We start from the raw sequence: 19,634 nt of genomic DNA, 5'->3' as shown, positions 1-19,634 counted from the left end.
GTCTTGCACTCTAGTAACACGTTTTAAAGTCGTATGAGCCTAGAAAGGACAATATTACTATCGGATTGAATCATTACATGTGGCATCAAAACTATTCATGTGTCAGATTTATCGATGGTGGATCAAATTTCAATTGAATCTAGGCAAATCATGAGAAGGTTAGCAAACTTCAGTACTGAGTCTGTGATGGGGCAAACCTAAGCAAGGACGTTCAATCATAAAAAAAGGTTTATGTGACACCCTAACTTATGGTAAGAGTCTCACATCAACGAAACACAGAATCAATATTGGGTATATAAGTAAGCAGGTCTTACACTTTACTAATGTATTTTAAAATCGTGTTGGTCTAGGTCCAAAACGGACAATATCATTAGCATGATGAACAATTACAAAATAATAAATTTCAAACTTATTAAATCAAATAAGCTACGTATAAAAATTAGGAATACGTATCCATAAAATTTAGATCTTAAGTTGCCATTAGGCCATAAGTTCCAAATATTATTCACTTTATTTAGAATTTATGAAGTTGTGCTTGGTTATACATTTTATAAAGAATATTTAAAATAATGTTTATACTTGAATATATTTAAATATAATTTTAAAAGTGAAAAAGTGATTTGAAAAAAAAAAGATTATAAGATAGTTTTCAAATTTGAAATATAACTTCAAGTTGAATTTAAAATTTTTATGATCAAATACAAATTTTCAAATAATTTTTATGATCAAACGAATTCTAAATATACTTATGTGTAACATGATTTAAGTGTTCATTAATTTTACATACCCAGCAACAATATGGTACTACTCTGGAAGCATGCTATAATTAAGACCTTTGAATAGAGCTCCAGGCCCCATGTATGTCCCAATCCCACTTGTTTGATGTTAGGGATAATTAATTCCACAAAAAAAAAAAAAACATTAATGTTTGGAGGAGTTAGGTGGTCTCTTGGACAAGACAATAAAACAATGTACAAATTCCAATATGTTTATCTTTACCCAAGGAATTCTTCATATTTGCACTTTTACCCATCTCCCGTGCATTAATTATTCCTCTCATATCAAAGGCATAATGACATGGAAGGTGAAGTAGTGGGAAAAAAACTTTGACCAAAATAAATTAACTTCAACAGAAACTTTGCCAGGTACAATAAAGATAATTTAAGTTTTGCATCTTGGATTATAAAAAAAAATCCTTGATTGGAAGCGTGGGTTTAAATTTAATTAGTTGAACTTTAATATAAGTATTAGACATTAAATGTGAAATAAAAAAGTATTAAGATTTACAAATTAATAAAAATACTTCCTCTATTTTATTTTATTTGGTTCATAAATAGCTTTTAAGAATTTTTTTATTAAGGGTGTAAAATTAATTTTATTAATAATATTTTGAAATTTTAAATTTGACTATTTCTATTTATGTAGTTATTTAATATTAAAGATAGTATAGAAGAAAAAAAGTAATAAAACTCTTTGGACTTGCTAAAATGAATAAGTAAAAACAAAAAAATATTTTAATAAAAAATATTCAAAGTTAATACATGTATTGATATAATTTAAGGTATACATATCATTAGTATAAGATAGTTTTTTTTACACCATGAAATTACGAAAAAGTATTTCAATTTTAAAATAAGAGATTTGTATTCTTAAAACTAAAATAATTCATCTATTATAACAAATAAAAGAATTTTGATGATGTAAAAATTCTTTACCAATAATTTATATAACTTAAACTCAAATATATATAAAAATTCATCATAAAATGACAAATTCTTATGATGGTTATCCATCTACCATAACCTTCTTTTTTCTTAAATTTGGAGTTAACAATGTGAACAAACTCTAAGTTATATTCTTTTTTATAAGATGAATATATAAAAAAAAACACATGAAATGAATTATGAAGTGAACTCCTTACCAAAACAAATAAATGAAATGTAAAGATACTCAACCCAAAAGCTGTCAATTATATTTCATTCTGTCCCCAATAAATAACTACCTAATTTATTACTTCCATTGATTAAAAATAATTGTTGTTGTAATTTTTAATTAAAAATTATTTAAAACAATTTATATTTAATAATTGTAATTTTATTTGGTTATTATTTTCAAATATACCTTTGCATATTGTAATTTAATATACAAATTTAATACTATAATTGTATCAACCTAAAAAGGAAAGAAAATCATAATTAAAAGTATTTTGGCCAAAATTCCTCTTAATTTTTAGTAGTAAATGATTTTCTTAATTTGTAACCAAGGTTAAAACATTAATTACTTTATACCTTCATAAATACTCTCTTTATCTCATATTAGTTGTTCACATTATTATAATAGTTATTCTAAATTATTTGACAATTTATAAAATCAAGATAGAATTATTTTTAATAAAATTCCCTTATCCCTGTAATCTTTTTGTTTGAACGTGTAAACTGATAGAAGGACGTGAGATTTTCTGAATCGTATTCTGTGTTGATAGAATGATACAGTAGAAAATATTGAAGGAAAGCGGTATGGATAGGAAAGCACAAATTCCGAATAAGCGGCTTATAAAGTCTTCTTTTGTACTTGGACCGTCGGCTTATATCTTCAGCTTAGTTGGAACCCTCCTATCGCTAAAAAGTGAGGTTTTCACCAGCACTTGAGCTAGTACTTATAGTTATACAATTGTAGCGGCAGAGTTCTATTCTAGAAAGGAGTATATATCGTTATAACTGTACAATCTGTAATTAAGTCTTATTCTAAGAAAGAGTATATTTTGTTATTACTATACAATTATACCATTGCCTAACACCCCCTCCCCCTCAAATTGGTATTGGTGATCACACAGTAGAAATTTAGAGATAAGATAGCGATGGTGTGCATGTGTCATCGCTTTTGTAATCAAATCAACAAGTTGATCATGAGAAGAAATGTATCGTAGAGTGATGAGACGATCAATGATTAATTTTCTAATGCAATGACAGCCCAGCTCTATATGCTTTGTGTTTTCATGTTGTACCGAGTTTGTGGCTATTTTAATGGCACTAGTGTCATCAATATGTAACACTGAAGGAGATGTAATAACAACACCGTGCTCAGATAATAGACGTCGTAGCCAAACAATTTCTAAACTTTTCATTGATATAGCATGATACTCAGCTTCCGTAAATGATTTAAATGTGTGAGTTTGTTTCTTACATTTCAAGATATCAAGGATGTGCCAAGAAACATGCATGCACCAACCAGTAATGGAGCAAGTAGAATTAGGACAACCTGCCCAATCTACCTCAATATATCCTTCATGATGTATAGGGGAATCAGAACGAAAAATAATGCCTTGACTTATAGAACCACAAATATAACGAATGACATGAAGTAATATAGTGTGATGTATACGATAAGGATTAGCCACAAACTGACTCAGAACTTGTACTACATATGAGATATTCGGTCTTGTCATAGTGAGATAAACTAATGATCCAACCAATTGTTGCTACAATGTTGAATAATTGAATGATTCTCCGTCAACCTTCTTGTGCTTCATATTAATCTCTATGGGGATGTATACAACTTTGTCATCAGTAAGATCAGCCCTTGCAACAAGATCACTATTATACTTTTGTTGTGTAAGCATGATCTCAGTAGGCAAGTATAGATCATCAAATCCAAGAAAGTATGACAGTTGCTCCAAGTCCTTGATCTTGGAAAAACACACTCAGGGGATGAATTCATAAACACAACTTCTTCCAGGTCATGATGACAAAATACATTTTTCATATTCATTTGATATGAGATCCATCCTCTTATTGAAGCCATAATCAACAATGTTCGTACTGTTGTTATCTTAGCAACAGGTGCATAAGTCTCCTCATAATCCACATCATACTCTTATTTGTATTTTTGAGCAACCAATCGAGTTTTGTAGCGATTAATTATGTCATTTGCCTTAGGTTTAATGAAATATACCCACTTACTTTCAATGAGAACTCCATCTACCAATTTGTTAATAAAATTTACATATAATTTTCATTCAATGCACAAATCTCATCCGACATTGTCTCTATTAAATAAGTTTGTGTAGAAGTCTGAGAGTAAGATATAAGTACATCAACAGAATGTAGTGAGGTATACATGGAATAGAACTTACCAAATTTTCCTGGAGAGTAATCGATCCATTTAGGAGCATGGAGGTTTTTCCTGCCAGGTCGACGTGGGAGAGTAACTGGATGAGATAATCTATCTTCTAACAATGAGGATGAGGATGTAAAGTTAATAATGGAAGAAGAGAATAGTTGGAGATCCTCGTTATCAATATTCTGAAGCATGTTTAGGATTGTGTTAGTAAGAAAATTGATCCTTTAAGAAAATGACATTTCTAGATACTCGAACCTGATAAGGAAATGCATCATAACAGAGATACCTTTTTTATGTGTTGCTATAGCCCATAAAAACACATTGTGTTGCCTTTGCTGAAAGCTTATGTCGTTCATATACTAGAAGATAGACAAAGCAAACACAACCAAAAAATCGCAAGTAAGAATAATCAAGCTTACTATAAAATAAATTGAATTACGGTGTCTCATTGGCAATGACTGAAAAGGTTTGTCTACTGATCAAATTTTCATAGCCCAACAATCAATTCATGATGGCACATATCTCAAAATCCGATCGAATGTGTAAGCCTAATAACAATACTCATGCGAGACTCCCAAAAGGGAAGTCAAGCCATAAAAAATGAATAGAAAAACAACAAAGAAAAATATCTCAAAAATTGGTGTAATAAGTGTAAGGAGAATCTAGTACAATAGTCGAATCCGATATATATCATAAGTCATTGAGTAATAATAAAAACTAAAAAGAAAAGATAGACTAATGGCGATTCGAATCTCAAGATCTCACCACAAGTCTGATATCATGCTATCCGCTAGAAAGATCAGCTACTACTAAAATACCCTTTAGGATCTACTTCAAAATAGACACAGAAGTAAGGGTGAGAACAATTCACATGTACTCAGTAGGTTTGACCGACTGAGTATAAGGAGTTAATCAAACTTACGCAATAAAATAAGGAACGCTTCCACCTGCATATAAACTAGTCTCATTTCGGCATCGGTGCTGCCAATTTATATATAATGATGTGATTAAATTAAACACTTAGAGATAATTTTATATTATAATCATATAATTCAAGCAATCCAAGGAACAATGCAATGTGATGCAATGAGAAGATGCAATGAAGTAGTGATATGGTGGAATCAAGGTTGTCGCACAACCCATCATATAAACCTTCCGAGCTAAGGCTTACAGACAATGACCCATGGAGGACTTGTAGTCCATATACCAAATCACAATCTCAATATATCATCAATATTCCACCTAGCTCATGGATAAGGATATAAAAAGGTGTCACATTTTCTTTTTCAAAAAGAATTTTCACATTTCTCAGCTTTTCAAGATTAATGATATGTTGAATGAGAATGAATGCATCAAAACACATATGACATAGAGGCAATATTCAACTCAAAATATAAAATAAGGTTCAAAGTTCTTAAAACTTATCCTAAACATGATATACACCCTCAAATAGATAGCAATCAGAAGGAGATCTATTGAAATAAGTTCACCCTTTTTGAAAATATTGCATTACTCATGTATGATCAAAACCTCATACTCAACCCCTCAAGCAGGAATTACAAGTCAAATAGTATCTACTAGCCCCTCTCACAGACAAAACACGAATCATATGCTCTCAAAGTAAATAGAATAGCAAATAAGGCCCCCATACAGGCTAAACAACACAATTAAACCCCACAAGGGCAACACATTATAATCAAGCCCTCACATGGGCATCACAATAAAATTAATAATCCTAAATCACGTTACGACCTCATTCCAAACTCCATAACATACGAATGACTAATTACCCAATCTCATTCTCAAAGAAGGCTAGACAAACCTACCTCAAAGGTTGAAATTTCGCTTAAAAACTCTAACCGAAGCTCAACTCACAAACACCAAATCCAAAACGATTACTCACTACCAAGAATGAAATAGTTCATCAAAAGGAGTCTAACGATACCCATAAGTCAAGGTTTTAGAAATCGTGTCAAAATCGTTCAAAACCACTTCGAAAATGAAAAAGGCAAATTTGGAATTTTATTTGAAAATCATGTTCTACATAATAAGAGGAGTTCGAGGTTGAAAACCCCATTAAAATTGATCAAGACACAGACTAGAAATCATGAAATAATGTTTTAAAAAATTGGAAGAAAACCCCCCCAAACCCCTTTGAAATCTTGATTTTGGAATGATTTTTGAATGTAAAATTGATAAGGATGGATTATATACACTTACCTAAATAATTTTCTCCAAAAAATTTCCAAATCACCTCCATAAGCTTCAAATCGAGAAAACAATTATGGAAATAAAAAAATGTGTCTAATTTCTGAAGTGACACTGTTACAGGCAAAATTTATTCTCCAAGAACGCGAATACTTAACTCTGCAAATGCGGTGAACAATGTCGAAAATGCAGACCACAAGGAAGTTCTTCATTACGAACGCAGGCTTCATGTTGCGAACGCCAAGCACAAACTAGAGACCCTCCACAAGCGCGGTCCTAGCAATCACAATTATAGAGAAGAAAGGGACTTGTACCAGAATAATAGTCCAAGCTTTAGAAAAAAAGTCTCTAATGACCCTCAGAATTCATTCGAGGTCTGATAAAAATAATCAGATACGCTATCATACTAAATTCGACATTCTGGACTCAATAAAATAAATAAATTTTTTGAAAAAGGTTATTATGATGAAACTGCCCTCTCGAACTCTTTTTGGCATAAAACTCAACTTTTAGCCTAATTTCCTAAAACAAAGACTAAGGTCCCAGCCTTTAAGTCAACACTCAACTAGAACAAACTTGATGTTCTGGATGCAACAAAACTAATAGGATTCTCATCCAACGCATGGATCTCAATACGTTCACCATAGTCAACTATTTCAATAAAACTCCCACTCAAGGCCTCAAATTTCTATAATCACACATGATCATATCGAGAACCATACCAACCATCCCCACATCACGTTGCGTGTTTTCTGTTGTTCAATCTGAGCCGCCGATTTAGTTTCTGAACTGTCGATTTAGTTTGGGTTGTTCAATTTGAACGAGCTTTTATGAGCTAAAATATCAACTGGGTCATATTTATTGTTTTGGGTTCTTTACTAAAGAGCTTCATTTTCTTAAATATCTTTGGTCTGGACTATATTTCTTCAAAAACAACAATTCCATCTTCTCTTTTGATTTGTACAGTTTCAATCTTTGAGGAGGGACACAGATTGTATACCCCATTTTGCTGCATTGTGTTATTCATGTCATCCTGAAGTTTCTCCATCTTTGCTTGCATCTCCTATCTATTGTTTAGCAAATTTATCTTTTACATATATATTGTTTCATTAGAGAAACATTTTGTAGGTATTTCTCTTTTCTCTTGTTTTCTTATCTTCTTTGCAGGGTTACCTTATTGGTGCCTTGAAGGTGTTCGACGAAATTCCTCAATGAAATACTGCTTCATTAAATGCAATCATTTTTAGGTGTTTGGCCCAAGAATTTGTTCAACCCAAGATCTGCTACCCGCACAACTCAAAAACCGTTGTGAACATCACCTTGGAAATCAGGTTTATTTCAACTGGAGTTGGTACCTCCGGTTTCCATATCTTCTCCTATTTATTCCTTACTCATACAATTGTAGTTAAATTTTGCTAACTTTAAACCTTTGAATAATTTATTAGTTTATACACGTTTTCGTGGCTTTGGATAGTGATGGTAGACTAGGGTCATGTTCTCACTCAGGGACGGGGATGGGGACAAGGGTTAGGAGGGGTAAGTGGGTTAAAGGAGCGTCTAGAATGAGAATAGGCTCTTAGAACATTGGGACGTTGACGGGAAAATCCATAGAGCTAGTTAAGATCTTAAAGAAGAAGAAGATTAATATAGCATGTGTACAAGAGACCAAATGGGTAGGTTCTAAAGCTAAGGAGGTAGATTGGTATAAGCTTTGGTTCTCTGGTAGATCGAAGAATAGGAATGGGGTAGGCATTTTAGTAGACAGTAACTTAAGGGATCAGGTGGTGGAGGTTAGGAGATACAATGATAGGATGATGTTGATTAAGGTGGTCGTTGAAGGGAACACGTTAAATATTATTAGCGCTTATGCGCTGCAAGCAGGCTTAAACGAGGAGGATAAGAGGCATTTTTGGGAGGATTTGGATGAGTTAGTGGGAGGCATACCGTCTACTGAGAAGCTTTTCGTGGGAGGGGATTTCAATGGGCACATCAGGTCTACTTCGAGAGGGTATGATGATGTGCATGGAGGCTTCGGCTTCGGGGTCAGAAATGGAGGAGGAGTCTCATTGTTGGATTTTGCAAGAGTTTTTGGGTTGATGATAGCCAATTCGAGTTTCCCTAAAAAGGAGGATCACTTGATAACCTTTCGGAGTGCGGTGGCTAAGACCCAGATAGACTTTTTACTCCTTAGGAAGGATGATAAAGGTTTGTGCAAAGACTATAAGATCATTCCGATCGACAACCTTACGACCCGACATAAGCCCTTGGTGATGGATTTAGGGATCAAGATGACGAGGAAGAAGAGGATAGGGGATGATCGACCTAGGATCAGATGGGGGAGTTTGACCACGACTAGCGCCCTGGAGATAGAAGAGAAATTGAAGGATATGGGGGCCTGGGATAGTAGTGGGGATGCGAACACTATGTGGGATAGGATGGCTAGTTGTATTAGGGTTGTAGCAAGGGAAGTGTTGGGAGTCTCGATAGGTAGCTGTGGCCGGCACCGAAGGGACTGGTGGTGGAATGGAGAAGTGCAAGGAAAGGTGGAAGAGAAGAAGATAGCGTATGCGAAGCTTATAGAAAGAAAGGACGAGGTGGAGAAGTGGACAAATAGGGAACTTTATAAGATAGCGAGGAAGGAGGCAAAGTCGGCGGTCTCGACGACAAAAATGGCAGCTTTTGAATGCCTTTATGCTGAACTAGAAGAAAAAGGCGGGGATAGGAAATTGTTCAAGCTAGCCAGGATGCGAGATCAAAGGGCACGCGATGTGGATCAAGTGAAGTGCATTAAGGATGAACATGGAAAAGTATTGGTAGAAGAGACCCTCATTAAACAGAGATGGCAGTCGTACTTCCAGAAACTCTTGAACGAAGAAAGAGACAGAGATTATGTTGGGAGATTTGGAACATATAGGGAGGCGTCGCATTGGTGAGTGTTGCAGGAGTATTTCAGTCGAAGAGCTTAAGGGTGTTGTGCGTAGGATGCACTGGGGAAGAGCGACCGGACCTGACGAGATTGCTGGTAAATTTTGGAAGAGCACGAGCCAGGTAGGTTTGGAGTGGCTGACTAGGTTATTTAATGTCATCTTTAGGACAGCAATGATGCCCGAAGAATGGAGGTCGAGCATAATAATCCCTCTATACAAAAACAAGGGAGATACCCAGAGTTGCAACAACTATAGGGGTATCAAGCTTCTAAGCCATACTATGAAAGTGTGGGAAAGAGTGGTGGAGATGAGGGTTAGGAGAGGCGTATCTATTTCAGAGAACCAGTTTGGATTTATGCCGGGACGCTCAACTACTGAAGCTATCCATCTTATGAGGAGACTGGTGGAGCAGTATAGGGAGAGAAAGAGAGACTTGCATATGGTATTCATTGATCTAGAAAAGGCTTATGATAAAGTTCCACGAGGAATACTATGGAGATGTTTGGAGGCTAAAGGTGTACCGGCGGCGTACATTAGAGTGATCAAGGATATGTATGAGGGCACCAAAACCAGGTAAGGACAGTAGGAGGAGACTCAGAGTACTTCCCAGTTGTGATGGGGTTACATCAAGGATCATCCCTTAGTCCATTTTTATTTGCCTTGGTGATGGATGTATTGACGCGACAAATTCAAGGTGAGGTGCCATGGTGTATGCTTTTTACGGATGATATAGTCCTAATTGATGAGACCCATAGCGGAGTTAACGCTAAGTTGGAGGATTTGAGACACACCCTGGAGTCTAAAGGGTTTAAGCTGAGTTGGACCAAGACAGAGTACTTAGAGTGCAAGTTCAGTGAGACACCCCATGAGGTTGGCGCGGAAGTTATGCTTGGTGACCAGGCCATCCAAAAGAAAGATAGTTTCAAGTACCTAGGGTCTATCATGCAAGGCAGCGGGAAGATTGACGAAGATGTCACACATCGTATTGGGGCAGGGTGGATGAAATGGAGGCTCACTTCCGGGGTGATCTATGACAAAAAGGTGCCACCACAACTTAAGGGCAAGTTCTACAAAGTGGTTATTAGACCGGCTATGTTATATGGGGCGGAGTGTTGGCCAATTAAGGTCTCTCACGTCCAAAAGATGAAAGTAGCCGAGATGAGAATGTTAAGATGGATGTGTGGGCATACCAGGAGCGAAAGGATTAGAAACGAGGCTATTCGAGATAAGGTAGGAGTGGCCTTAGTGGAAGACAAGATGCGGGAAATGCGACTTAGGTAGTTTGGGCATGTGAAGAGGAGAGACACAGATGCCCCAGTGAGGAGGTGTGAGAGGTTGGCCATGGATGGATTCAGAAGAGGTAGGGGTAGGCCGAAGAAATATTGGGGAGAGGTGATTAGACAAGACATGGCGCAGTTACAGCTTACCGAGGACATGACCTTAGATAGGAGTGTATGGAGGACCCACTTTCGGATAGAAGGCTAGTACATAGTCGTGTTATCCTACCCTATTAGTAGGCGCATTAGCGCACTATAATTTCCTTTGTGGAGGACTCAAATTAGGATTAAAGGCTAAGTGATTCATCTTTTGCACCATAGTAGTTGTAGTTCTGCTCATTGTTTATTGCCTTTTGATTTCTGCATTGTATTGCTGTTTATAGTTGTGGCACCGTTGTACTTTGACTGTCTTATCTATCTTATCTTATCTTATTTATTTATTTATTTATTGTAGTTATGCCTCTTTCTTCCCGTACCACTCTACCACGACTTTCCCTTGTGCTATTCCTGTTTTCATCTTGTTTTCTATATGTTTGCCCCTATTTGACCTTTTATCTTGTCCTCTCTTAAAGCCGAGGGTCTTTCGGAAACAGTCGCCCTACCTTTCAAGGTGGGGGTTAGGTCTGCGTACACTCTACCCTCCCCAGACCCCACATTATGGGATTATACTGGGTTTGTTGTTGTTGTTGTTGTTGGGATATTACATCATCAACCACTAAAACACACGTTCGTCCTTGAATGAAAAGTAAAGTAAAGCACCTATAGGGGCGAAAAGCTGAGCGTATCTACGATGCATGCCAGACTCCACCTCCCATGTAGCCTCCTCAATAGGCTGGTGCTGCCACTGCACCTTCATGGAATCAATATGCTTTGATCTCAACTATCTAGTCTGCCTATCCAAGATAGCAAAGGGCTCCTTCTCAAAGGACAAGTCCTGATCTAAAGCAATCAAGTCCCACTAAATCACATGAAAGTCATCTTGCCAATATCGCTTAAGTGTCGATACATGAAACATAGTTTGAACAACTCAAAGGATTGGGGGCAAGGCCAATTTATAGGCCACATTTCCATACTTCTCTAAAACCTTAAAAGGGCCAATAAACCTCGGATTGAGCTTCGCTTCTCTCCTAAACCTCATCACACTATTAGTGGGTGACACCTTAAGCAACATTCATTCACTACTAACAAATAAAGCATTGTGAATACACCTCTACGCATAACTCTTTTGCCTATTCTGGGCAATCACAAGGCGCTGCTGAATCAACTTCACTCTATCCATGGCATTTCTCAACAAATCAGTACCCTAAGGTTGTACCCCAAAATAATCAAACCATTTCATGGAATATCTACATTTCCTCCCACATATTGCTTCAAACAGCACCATATGAATGTTAGAATGATAATTGTTGTTATAAGCAAACTCCGTAGGAGTGAGAGACTGGTCCCAATGACCACGAAAGTCCATGACATAAGATTTAAGTATGTCGTCAAGCATCTGAATAGTCCGCTCTGACTAACCATTGGTACAAAGATGAAAAGTTGTGCTCCACTCAAATTAGGTACCGATCTACTCCTGTACAGAACTCCAAAAATGAGAGATAAACTGCGTACCTCTATCAGACATAACAAAAATAGATACTTTATGCAATCGAACATTCTCACAAATGTAGATCCTATCTAACTTCTCCACATTATAGCTAGTCTTCACCAAAATGAAATGATCCGATTTGGTCAATTAATCCACAATCACCCAAACAGAATCAAGTTTACTCAAAGTCAAGGGTAATCCCATCACAAAGTCTATAGTAATGCGCTCCCACTTTTATTCGGGATTAGGCATCCTTTGCATAAGACCACCTGAATTTTAATGCTCATACCATAGTACCTTCTGTGGAGTTGAGTCCCCTGGACCCTAAGTCCTTATGAGGACCAAGACAGGGACCACGGACCTTAGTTCCCTTGAATGACTGTGGTACCCCCCATGGTAGACACCCTTTCATAGTCTATCTCACCCTTAGGACCACGAACACCACCACAACTCGTATTGAGCTTCACGGATCATGGTGGGTCCCCTATCCAGGTGCAATTCTAGTTTTAATTTTAGGGTATTTTGCTCTTTTCCTATGTTATCATTAATAAATTTGGATGGCTTTTGGGTTTTTTTTCTAAATTATTAGCTAACATAATCCCTCCTAAACCTCTCATAATCACCCAAACACTCTAAATCAAAATCTTCTCTCTAAAAATCTTCTCTCAAAAGTCTTCTTTGTTCTCTATTAATTCAAGAGATTTCTCAACATCAAGCTTCAAATTCCTTCAAGTTAGGGCTTTTTGAGGTCAAGGTATGTGGGAATTCATTTATGGGTCCTTTCACCCAAGGAATCCCAAGTTTTCTCTCAAAATCTTTTATGAAATCCTAGTAACAACTTTTAGTCCTCAATTAAGTTGTCTGCATAGGTTTATGATGCCAATATGGCAAATTTAGTGGATCTACATATAGCACAGTTAAAGATAGTACCATGACAGAGTCTACCTTGGCAAAGTAGCCTCTCCCTACTCGATGTGGGGATTATTGGATTCCATCTAATAGCTCGTATGGTCTTAAATATTGGTTAAGGTTCTGTCCCATACCAGGTAAAATAAAAGGTATAAAGTTCTCATGGCGATGATGTTTTGATGCATTGACCAATGAGTATGATGTTTTATTGTTTTCATGGTTCTACTCATGTTTTAAGATATTGGTATAGCATCTCATTATTCATATTGGTTATGTTCTACATTTATTGTTCATGCATACTTCTCACATACTTAGTGTATTCTGATGTGAGGCCAAAAATACATATTTTTATTTATTATTTATCTCATATTTTGTATTTTTATTTATCCTTTTTGAGTATATATTGTTTGAATTATGCTAAATAGTGTATTTTATTTGTAGGATTAATCTGACACTAAATTAAAGAAATTTAGAGTCAAAATAAATTAAAAATAAAAGGTCAAAGAAGAAAATCAAGCAGACAGCTTAATAGAAAGATTTCAATATTATATTAATATTTCTGTAAGGTTCAATTTGAAAAGGAATGCATTGTCACGTGGCAGCCAACTATTAAGCAACAAATGGAAGAATGTCGAATCGGTGCACAACAGTTCACACGCGTGGGAATCAAATTCCTCTGGATTTTGGGTTTTTCAATTAGTTTTGAACTCAATTATTTTATTTAAGATTTTTTCTACACATATAAATATTCCATAAAATTATTTTTTAGGGAAATTAACTTTTGACCTAGAGAGATAGGAGCCGTCATTCAACCATTAAGCAACAAATTGAATACCCTCGAAGCGGTGCACAGTAGTCACGCATGAGAATCCAATTCCTCCGAGTTTTGGGTTTTTCAATTAGTTTTGGAATCAGTTAATTTATTTAAGATTTTTTCTTCACCTATAAATATTCTATAAAATTAATTTTTAGAGGAATTAGCTTTTGACCTAGGGTTTTTTTTCTTCTTTTCTTAAGACATTAGTAGCTAAAAATTCTTGTTTTGGGGTTGCGGCTACAAATGATTGTTGAACACTAATTTTATGGATGAAGTTGGTTATTATGTAAATTACTCTTGTATTCTTGAATTACTATTTTAATGCTTAGATACCATAAGAATAAATCTATTGTCCGCCTTGAACTCGGAAGACGAATAGAAGGATAGAACACGAAATGCAAGAAGCATGTTTTTTCTAGGGTTAACTAGGATAATTCATGTATAGGATATTCGTGACACATACCTATACACTATGTTTGGTTACTAAACAAGATGATAACGTTAATGCATTTTTGTTGGTTCACGCCTATCCTCGCTCAACGATGTAGTTAGGTTGTCAACAAAGGTAGGCAATTAGAGGCGAAAGACCATGATTGTAATATCAACCTTATAAATCAATAATTTGATAACCTTCTGAAATCCATTAAAGAGATGTGAAACATGAATTTTTAGTACGTTGCAGCCCTGGAATTGTCCCAATCATATTGTAAGTTTATTTTATTATTTAATTCTTACAATTTTCAATATACAAATATTAATAGTATTATTTTAGCTCACTTAACTAAATAATTAAATCGATTATAATTTAGTAAAATAGTTAATTGATAAGTTCCTATGGGTTCGACATCCGGCTCCTAAAAAGATCCACTTTATTACTTGTACGATCGCGTACACTTGCGTGTGTTCTGGTAGCAACACATTTCATGTATTAACACATACTTTTTTTCTACATTGTATCATAATATAGGGTCCAAAAATTACGCTCATCCTTCCATTCGCGACTAGATCTTATTACATTTGTATTGGTGGTGTCATCATGTTCCAAAAATGTGACATTTTACTTTCTTATGAGCTTATGAATTTCGTTCCATATTCTATATTGGGTGATCTAGGATCATATCTTATGCCCCAATCTACTTAGTAGATGCATGTTAGATATTTAGCGTGCATGTGTTTTTCATTTTGAATTTTTGACACTTATGCTCTTTATTGAGATCATGCTTCCGTGTCTAATCTTTAGCTTATTTTCTTACTTAACTATTGTATGCTCATAAATGATATGATAAGAGGCTTGGTTGGGGTCCCTTGGGATTCTAATCGTCGTATCGCACCTATGGTTTAGCTTGGATCGTGACAAACTTGGCATCGAACACAAGGTTTAAATTGTCTTAGGGAGTCCAACATGCCTCGTTAAGTAGAGTCTTATTAATGGGTGTGAAGAGTTCCACATCAATGAATAGAAGGCTATGAGGAGTTTTAAGAAAAAACATCACCTCTTTCATGATTTCATCGTACGATAGAGTGAACTCTAAGGATTCCTCCTCTAATGCTTTTTCTTTCCGATTATAGAACTATGCCTCCACAGAGATACCCCATTCAAAGGAATGTTGAGGAGGAGAAACAAGCTCTAAATGACCCACTGAATAACCAAGTGTCTCATGTGGAATTCTGAGCCGCTTTCCAATTTCTTGCTTAAGGAATAGAGGCTCAGGTTAACCGAGAGGTAGTAGCTCCTGCGAATCCAAATATGGGTACAACGACTAGTTGAGTTCATGATTTCACCCCTATGAACACTCCAGAGTTCATAGTTCTAAGGTGGATAAGGATCTACAAGAGTTTTTGGAGGGTATTGGTAAGATTTTCGACATTATTGTTGTTAGCCCAGTGGAAAAAGTAGACTTGGCAGCGTATCAACTCAAGGGGGTCGCTTAAGTATGGTATGATCAATGGAAGGCAGAGAGAGGTAGAGATGATGGTCTCTTTGGTTAGGAGGAATTTAAGGATGTTTTTCTTGATCAATTATTTTCTTTGGAGGTAAGGGAGGCTAAGGCATAAAAGTTCATCAATTTGTGCCAAGGTAACATGAGTGTGAGGGAGTATATGTCCTCAAATTTACAAAGTTGTCCAAATATGCTCTATTCATAGTTTCGGATCCAAGGGTTCGTATTAGCAAGTTTGTTTTGGGTGTATACAATTTGATGGTCAAGAAGTGTAGAACTTCCATGATTATCAAGCATATGTATATCTTAAGGCTTATGACACATACCGAGCAAATCGAGGAGGAAAACCTAAAGGAGAGGTCTAAGAGGGAGGCCAAGAGGGCTCAAACTAATGGTGGAAGTTTCTCTCATGGTAAGTTTGGTAATGGTGGCCTTCCTTATTTTTGTCAAAGGTATTCTGTTCAAGCTTCATCTAACACTCTGGCTCCTAAATTTGGCAAGGATAAGGTGCCTAATACTAAATCAAAGGAGGATCTTTGAGTGGTCAGGTCATCCCTCCATGTAAAATGTGTGAGAAAATACAAAAGAGACTACTTAGAGGAATCAGGTGTATGCTACAAGTGTGGAGAGACATGAAATTATTTGAGAGAGTGTAGAAGCGGCGACAGACTACAGAATCAGACTCAGACTGTCGATCGTCCGAATCAGCATGCTACTAGTTCAGAAGGTGTTCAGTGCCAAAATAGATTTTATGCCCTTCAAACTCGTTAAGAGTTAGAGGATTCGCCCAATGTTGTGACTGGTATATTGAAAGTCTTCGACTTCGATAGTTATGTATAATTATATCCAGGTACTACTCTATCATTTGTTACTCTTTATCTTGCTATGAAATTCATCTTTAGTCTCGAGATCTTGTTGAGAATTTTTTGGTCTATATTCTGATTGGTGATTCAGTTGTGGCTAAAAAAGTCTATTGAAATTGCCCAATTTTAGTTTTTCGTGAAGTCACCTCAGTTGATCTAGTAGAGCGTAATATGACCGATTTTGATGTATTCCAAAGCATTCATTTTTGAAAGAATTTAAACTAATTGTGCCAAGGTTTTTGAAAGAAAGTCTAACAGACATGGGAAACAGACTTCTAGTGAGGGTTGTCACCCTATAATGAATGTAGTCGTAGTCCCAACTCTTTTTCTCCTTCAATAAAGTTAGATTGGAAGAGTTGGCCTATGGGGTAAGCCTTTTCATGTGTACGCATTATTATTAGATTTTTGAGTTCTTGGCCTTTATTCACACTATGAACCTTTATTTTACTTCTCTCAAGTGACTTCATATCTCCCCTGCTAGTCGAGTAAAAAAAGAACTGATCGCTTTCTATAATAAGAAAATAGTAGGTCCCTCATTTTTATTTCTATTTGCATTACTATAGTGGGATTTATAAAATTTATATTATATGGAAGAAGATTGTTAGATGGTTGTGCATGGTGGTATTCCCAAGGAAGATAGCATAGCAATAGGGAATCCATCTAGTATTTACTAAAGAAAGATGGTTCTGGGGGGGCCACTAAGGTAAGGAAGGGGTACTATCACATATTCGATTCATGAATCGAGGATTCATAAACAGACAGGCTTATCATTCCTTAGAAAGCTTAAAAGAGAGGATTTGTAAGAAAAAGTTGAATAGATTGACTTGGCGCCTTTGCCCGGTGCCATTTCCGGACCTAGCAGCAGATGGGCAGGTCGTGCCTAAATTTAGATCGGACCAGACTCTTCTTTGTTTGAGTTTATCCTAAGCACATAGACCGAAGATCTCACTTATCCTAGAAAAGTACGTAGAGATCTTCATGGGATCGTGAAGGGAGTCTAAATCTCTCAAGGACTTGATTCTATGTCCAAACATCACATGCCAGCAGATGTGGTCACTATCAAACTAAAATACCCAACAAGCATTAGCTCTCCCTGAAAAGGAGGTGATCCAGCCACACATTCTTTAACTATAGAATAGATGAGCGTGACATATACCATAATCAGACTAAATAGATTTGAGAGTACTTCTCGGTGTGCCGGGGAACTTCCGGCTGAGAACTATCTGGTGCGGGAGCCAAATGATTGAAAAAATTTAAAGTGAAAATTATTCTTAGTATGGATTGGCTACATGCATACTATGCTTCTATATGTTGTAGAACCCGTGTGGTCAAGTTTTAGTTTCCTAATGAGTCAGTCATAAAGTAGAAGGGTAGCAATTCCATGTGTTAAGGGTCAATTCATCTCATGTCTTAAATCTCGGAAAATGATCTCTAAAGGTTGTATCTATCATCTAGTCCGGATTAGAGATACAAATTCTGGATCTCCTACTCTTGAGTCAGTTTTAGTTGTTCATGAATTTCTGAAAGTTTTCTCCGATAATCTCCCAAGCATTCCTCTCAAAAAGGAAATAGATTTTTTTATTGATCTTCTCCCAAATACCCAACCTATCTCTATTCCTCCTTATCGAATAGGCCCGACAAAATTGAAAGAGTTGAAGGATCAGTTAAAAGATTTATTGGATAAGGGTTTTATTAAATCGAGTAACTCTCCATGGAATGCTTTGGTTCTCTTTGTTAGGAAGAAAGATGGTTCTCTTCGTATGTGTATTGACAACCAACAACTGAATAAGATCACAATTAAGAATAAGTATTCCATTCCAAGGATAGATGTCTTGTTCGATCAACTTTAAGGAGCAAGTTACTTTTCAAAGATTGATCTACAATCGGGTTATCATCAACTCCGAGTAAGGGAATGTAACATTCTGAAGATGGCTTTTAGAACTAAGTATGATCACTTTGAATTCGTGGTTATGTCTTTTGGACTAACGAATGCCCCCACAGCTTTTATGAATTTGATAAACAGGTTGTTTAAGTAATATTTTGATATATTCAAAATTTTATCCATTGAAGATATTTTGATCTACTCTCGAGGTGAGGAAGATTATGTTGATCACTTGAGGATTATCTTACAAATTCTCAAGGATCATCAGTCATTTGCTAAATTTAGCAAGTGTAAATTTTGGTTGAGGTCAGCTGTTTTCCTTGGCCATATAATCTCTGGTGAAGGTATTACAGTTGATCCTAAGAATACCAAAGCGGTTAAGAATTGGCCCAGACCACAGTCCCCTTAAAATATTTGAAGTTTCTTGGGCTTATTCGGTTATTATAGACGATTTATGGAAGGCTTCTCTTCCATTGTATTGCCCTTAACTATTTTGACTTAAAAGAAGGTGAAATTCTAATGGTCTGAAGCTAGTGAAAAGAGTTTTCAAGAGTTGAAGGATAACCTTACCTCCACTCTGGTGTTGACTTTACCGGAAGGTTCTAATGGATTTATTGTCTATTGTGATGCTTTACGAGTTACTCTTGGTTGTGTTCTAATACAGAATGGTAAAGTGATAGCCTATACTTCTAGGCAACTCAAGGTTGATGAGAAGAATTACCCGACCCATGAATTAGAGTTAGCGGCAGTGGTTTTTGATTTGAAATTGTAGAGACACTACCTTTATGGTGTCCATATAGTATTCACAGATCATAAGAGTTTGCAATGTGTGTTCACTCAAACGGACATGAACCTTCGACAAAGAAGATGGCTTGAATTATTGAACAATTATGACATGAGTGTGCTATACCATTCAAGAAAGACAAATGTAGTTGCCGACGCTCTTAGTAGATTTTCCATGAATAGTGTTGCCCATGTTGAGGATGACAAGAAAGAGTTGGTTCAAGATGTTCATATATTATCCTATTTGGGTATTCGATTAGTTGATTCCGAGGATGGTGGTGTTATTGTTCAAAAATGGTTCTAAATCGTCTCTTGTGGCGG

The sequence above is a fragment of the Solanum dulcamara genome, chromosome 9 (assembly GCF_947179165.1).
Source record: "Solanum dulcamara chromosome 9, daSolDulc1.2, whole genome shotgun sequence".
NCBI classification, from domain to species: domain Eukaryota; kingdom Viridiplantae; phylum Streptophyta; class Magnoliopsida; order Solanales; family Solanaceae; genus Solanum; species Solanum dulcamara.
Note: the sequence above shows the minus strand (reverse complement) of the source record.